Source organism: Palaemon carinicauda, chromosome 25 (assembly GCF_036898095.1).
Source record: "Palaemon carinicauda isolate YSFRI2023 chromosome 25, ASM3689809v2, whole genome shotgun sequence".
Taxonomy (NCBI): Eukaryota; Metazoa; Arthropoda; class Malacostraca; order Decapoda; family Palaemonidae; genus Palaemon; species Palaemon carinicauda.
Genome location: NC_090749.1, coordinates 10,294,804 through 10,301,119, shown reverse-complemented (window position 1 = coordinate 10,301,119; position 6,316 = coordinate 10,294,804). Strand labels below are relative to the sequence as shown.

Here is a 6,316-nt window from a genome sequence, read left to right as displayed (position 1 = left end):
AAAAGCACAAACTCTTTTGAAATAAATCATTGTGATGCTTCCATCTGATCCAAACTCGTTAGGAATTCATATTAAGTAAACGTTCACTGAGATTACAGGAAGTCTTTTCTGTTCCATCAGTAATCAATAAGTAAAGAAACTGAATGGTAGAATGCAAACATGAAAACTTTATTCCCGTTGACTATAATGAAGATTTATTAAAGCAAATTGTCAATAGATTTTGCAGAAAATAAAACTCACAAAACACTTTTTCTTTCGATTTCTGTCTTGACTTTCGAGTTGGACTAAATGAAATCTAATTCTATATCATCCCTTTATTCAAGTCTATATGTTAATAAATGTTGCATTTTTAATCCTTCTTATTCTATATTGACCAATGGTCTCTTTTTTAATTAGGTTTGAGGGGAAACAGGAAGATCTGCTCTTCTGTTGTAAGAGAGAAAAGATAGCGAGTTGTGGAAAACTATAGTAATTATAGATTCTTTTCTTCCTTATTCACACTGGCAATTTAGTTAGAGAGAGAGAGAGAGAGAGAGAGAGAGAGAGAGAGAGAGAGAGAGAGAGAGAGAGAGATATTACTATCAAATAGCTGCATTTAGAGGCAAACCAATTAAGGCAAAAAACAATAGAAAGGAAACAAAGAAATTATCTTGAGAATATTTTCCTTCGACCTAAGAGGGAAGGAAGACAAAAGAAACTCCACCTCTGATGACTGTGAGTCACTGATCAGACAGACACAGTCACTCCCTACATATATAGTTCCCCTGACTGACATTAACCCGGAAAATCCCATCTCGGACTGTAAGTCACTCACTGATCAGGCACAACTCTTCTGCACGTATACTTTTCCTGACAGTTGGTTGTTTATAAGAGAGTCTTGTGGTACAGTGGCAGCGTCACATTGATTAAGATGGAAAGGCCAGCGTTCGATTCTCCCAACCGACGAGGGAAATAAGTTTTGTTGCTGCTCTTATTAATAATAGTTTTATCATTAGTTGGAAATTCGTAATCTACACAGCTAAGTATAATGAATTATAAAATGAATATTCTTTTGCTTCATTATACCTGTATTCTTTCTTACTATTTTGTTTGAGTTTAATCTTTACTTCTGCCAACCTTTCCAACCTTTGGTATTGCAATCTCCTGATTTTCCAGATAATTAAATGTTTGCTTAACATACAGATTGATAACATTAATTACAAAATGCAACATTATAACATCCAATTTTGAACTTCTAAAGTATCAATGAGTAAACTCTTTGACTTAAAAGGAACATTCAATTAATTAGTTGCTGTTTTCCATAAAACTTCTCTAAAAGTGAGGTTAAGCAAAACCAAAGAAAACTGAACCATATGTTGTGAGAAGAAGAAGAAGAAGAAGAAGAAGAAGAAGACGTAACTTCATTGCTGGGTCAAAAGTGAACCATGAAAAGGGTGAGTGAACTCCTCGACCTAATGAGACTCATGCTTATTGTTCCCAATGGGTGTTTGTGAACTAAGAATTTAAATCCTCCTGGAAGGAAGGAAGGTAGGATGGAAGGGTAGGGAAGTATTGGACTACTTCTGAAGATCCTCCAACGATTTCCTTGGAACTGATAAGAGAAATGTTGATCCTTTTGAACTACTCAATATATTTCATATTTAGGTCATGGATTGACTGCGGTTGGTCATAGTTGTACGAGAGGAAACAAAGATATATATATATATATATATATATATATATATATATATATATATATATATATATATATATATATATATATATATATATATATATATATATATATATATATATGATGAAAATTAAAATAGAATCCAAATCATATTACATGTAATGGAGGGCATAATTATATATAGAGTAAGAGAGAAAGAGATTATTTATTTAATAAATTTATTATGACCAAAGACGTGAAACAAACTTACATATTAGCAGTTACATACAGTACATCAGAAATCAACGGAAAAAAAATTACACCATTGAATCATCAGTATATCAGTTACAAAAATAACATATATGAGATCGTATTCCATTATCACAACAACTGTAACAGACAGTTTAGCAGCCACCATAGTGTGGATGACGAGTCAAAATTACGTCTAGGTGGTCATCTTGGAGTATATATTGGCAGGTTTAAAGTAAATTTTGTCCTTGAGGTAACAGATTCCTGACAGTGGGGCAATGAAGGCAGTAGTGGTCAAGGTTATTGGCATTAGCAAGGTTACACAGTTTACATGAGGTGTAGTGTGGTATATCTAGTGTCTGTCCAACCTGCCACAAAGGACGATATCCCAACCTTATCCTGGCACTTACGACATTATGCCTACGCACCATGAGTCCTTGTCGCCAGTACTTGTGACGGCTTTGCAAAAAGTTATCATGATGTTGTATGGAATCACTAGTGCCCCTCTCTGCATCCCTACACTATACAGTAGAGGCAAAAGCTGCTGAATATATTCTATGTTTAAGTCAGCGAAGTAAGGGCTCAACATTTCAGTCATCAAGGTCGAGCATGCAGGCAGCTTTAGCAAGACTCTCCGCCATGTCATTCCCAGCAAGCCTCAAATGGGAGGGCATCCACATGAAGGACAAGACAAGCGAGGCATTTTAAGCAGCAGTGAGTTGACACAATATGTCTCGCACAACACGGCCACAGCTGGGCCTAAAAGATGTCAGTGCCTGGAGTGCAGATTTGGAGTCACAGATCCCCAATCCATTCACATTTCTTCTAACAAGTAGAGTTACTACATCCCATATACCTTGTAGTTAGCAATAAGTGGAACTGGATGAGTTTGGCAACCTGCGACCATGTCACCCACCCTCAGGAGATTTGAAAGTTAGGGAGAACCTAGCACATGCTGCACTTCCAACTGCCTATACTGAGCCGTCAACGTAGATGTGGTGTCCTGCAGGAGCTGAAATTGACACTTTGGATATTGTTTCCAAAACCAGCTGCTTCTGTAGACTAGTATGGGCATCTTTAGAGGTTGTGTGAAAGTGACAGCAGGAATAGGAACCCGTCATGGTGGCAAATCTTGGATGACTGCTTGCTCAGGTACACCGATATCAAGGTGTCAAATTACTGCCCTAACTAGGTTATGGCCCCCTGGTCAGAGTTGAGGTCTTGGTGCATCTTCGTCAAGTGATGCTCTGAGGACAGCAGAGAAGTTTGGAGTAAATTGTGGGGAGTGTAAACATTTAGCAGAAAACAAAGTTACATTGGCATAAATTCTCTCTATTAATGGAGGTAACATGAGTTCGGTCTGCATGTTGACTATCCGAGTGGAAGGAGGGCATCCTAGGATAAACCTCATTAATCTATTTTGGAACAGTTCTAGAGGTTGTAACACCTGTCTGGGTAATTGAATTAAAGTTGGAGATAAATAGACAACAACTGACCTTAGGAAGAGGATATAGAGGCTTTAGCCACGGGGATAGATATACCTGTGGCCCTGGTGGTAAGCCACTTGATGGGAGTGAAGTGAGGCTCCAGTCGATCAAGAAGGTTTTGCACCATGGGATGGATTCGTTGTTGTACAGGTATAGCAGGGGTGATCCTGACTGGTGAACCTAGATATGTATACTGTGTGCAGTGAGCTATAATAATCTCACCCATAATGAACACTGGCAGGTCTCGGAGATGCTGCGCAGAGAAGATTCTGCTTTTTTTCTGGGGAGAGTATGAGGCCAGAGGAGGTACAGGACCTGTAGAAGTCTTGAAGGACATGCTTAAGGTCTCGAGGGGTAGTGGAGTGGATACAGACATCATCAGCATAGCTAGCAGGTTACAGTGGTTCCAGGGATAACAGGGAGGAGAAACAGTACACAGTGCATAAGTATATTAAAAAGAAGTGGGCTCAATACACCACCCTGAGGTGTGCCATGCTCAAAATTTCTATAGGAGCTACATGCCCCCTTGAAGAAAACACGTGATTTTCTGTTACTGAGATAACTGTTTATCCACTTCAGAAGGTTTCCTCTGACACGAAATTCGACAAGCCGATCAGGAATTATATCTCTGTTGGCTATATCAAAAGCAATTTTGAGGTCTAGGAAGGCAACTATACTGTTGGAGGACAATCGGGAGTAGAGTTCAGCTAAACAGTGAAGAGTACTCCTCTGTGGAAGAAAGCCATACAAATGGGGAGAAAGTTTTTCTTGTAACTGGTACATTAGTCTGGTTAGTAATATACACTCAAACACTTTACTAAGACATGAGGTAAGGGGTGGGTGGTCTTTTTGTCCGCTGTCACTTCGTCCGACGACACTTCGTCCACGTCTTTTTGTCCAATGTCTTTTCGTCCAATGGACTTTTGGTCCGATGGACTTTTGGTCCAACGACATTTGGTCCAATTTCTAAAAAAACAAATGTTTGAAAGGATTGTTATTACCGTTTACTGCACTTCTCTGTTAAAAGTTTATATCTTATTGGCTTTTGTGATAAAGTAATGTGAGCATTTTCTAATTACTCCATTAGTCATGATTAACAATCTCTTTCTCCTTTTCTCTCTTTAGTATGGTACTATATATATAGTGTGCTGCAAGTTTAGTATTTTAGTTTCTGAATCTGCCCATCCCAAAATGGCAAAGTTCATACAATCAACGAAGAAGAAAAGAAAATTAAATGTTCAGCGGGTGGAGCACATTTGAACTTTTGGAAATCTATCGAAACCTTGAAGTAAGAAGAAGGATTTATTCAAGGTAAAATAACTCAAATACTTTGAGGAGATCCGTCAAATTCTTGTTCACGATATCAAAAAATCACCGAACGTCTCAAAACATTAGTAACTGGATATGAGTCAACGAGGAAAACAGTTTTTTTTCAGGAATGTGGCATATAATTTGCACCTATTTCACTCCTATATTTTAGAGTTTGGCAATTAATTAATATGCTATTATAAACAACAAGGGAGAAAGTCCTTATAAGGTTTAATTTTGCTATTGAGGAAATCATGAATTGGCTAGGGTTTTTCTTTTTTCTTTTATGGCTTGAAACAATTTAAAATTGGACCAAATTTCGTTGGACCAAAAGTCCATTGGACGAAAAGACATAGGACAAAAAGACGTGGACGAAGTGTCATCGGACGAAGTGACATCGGACGAAAAGTCGGTACACGGAGGTAAGGGAGATAGGCCGGTATTTATCAGTTCCAGGCTTTGTGATAATAAAAATTGTTCTAATGGTCCAGGCAGCAGGTACATATCCATGTTGGTAGCAAAGATTATACAATTGTAGAATAGGATTTCCCGGAACCTTCAAGAGGAGATGAAGCACTTGATAAGTAAGGCCATCATCTCCAGGAGCAGAATTTTTATTTCCCATAACAGCACGTCACAGCTCATCCTCAGTGATCAACTCTTTGTCCTCCTCGTGTAATTCCAACAATGGAGCCATCAGACGAAGATTGCGTAAATTGCTCTGAGAAGAAAATGCTTCTTGGATTTGTACAGGGAGACTACTAGACCGTGACCGGGTTGACCAATTAGTGATGAGATCCTGGGCATATGCTTGTGGACTGTGATGAAGTGCACATGTGGTTTTTTTCTTGACAGTCCTTTTGATGAGAAGCCACATGGTCCCAACACTAGTGTGGTGGTTATTTAGGTCAGTATATTTATACCATGACTCAGTGTAGACACACTTCTGGAGAGCATCCTTCGCCTGCTGATATTGAAGTAGATGATTGGTGTCGGTTGTGTCTGAAAGGCAAGGCCAGCATCGGCCGCAACTCTCTCTGCTTGCTTAATGTGTTCATCCAAGGTCCAAGCATGGGCAACAAGATGACTTTTAATGTGATGCCTGACAATATATGGTTGATAGAAGTCATGGGGAGCTTTCACTAAAGAATTATTCAGGTGTTTTGGAGAGTGTTTATCAAAGGTAGGTAGGACAGAGGAGATATATGAAACGTATGTTGGGCAGTACTTGGGTGGGATGTTGATGCGGGTACGATGATAGTGGTCACTTGGATGAGTCTGTATTGCGTACTGTAAACATAAGGCAACATGGTCAGAAAAGAGCGAGGGAGCAGAATGACAGGAGACATGTGATGCCACGAGCCCAGATGTAAGGATATGATCAGAAGTGCCCCCTCCCCCCCCCCCCGGGTGTGTGTAGCACCACCTGTATCCCATCGGATTAAATGGTAACGATGGATGTAGTTGAGTAGAGGAACTCCACTGCGGTTGGGGATTGGAGAGACATCACCTAAATCTAGGTGTCTGGCATTGAAATCACCCATGTAGATCATGCCAAGGTTTGTAGGTGTAGGAAGTGCTGAGAGGTTGATTAAGCCAGGAGCAGAGTAAACATTGCATA

At 39.4% G+C, this 6,316-nt stretch overlaps 1 pseudogene; it reads right to left on the bottom strand.

Moving 5' to 3' along the window:
• Positions 1–2,055: 2,055 nt before the first annotated feature.
• On the bottom strand, positions 2,056–5,572 carry LOC137618855 (uncharacterized; annotated as a pseudogene).
• Between the last annotated feature and the right edge of the window lie 744 nt (positions 5,573–6,316).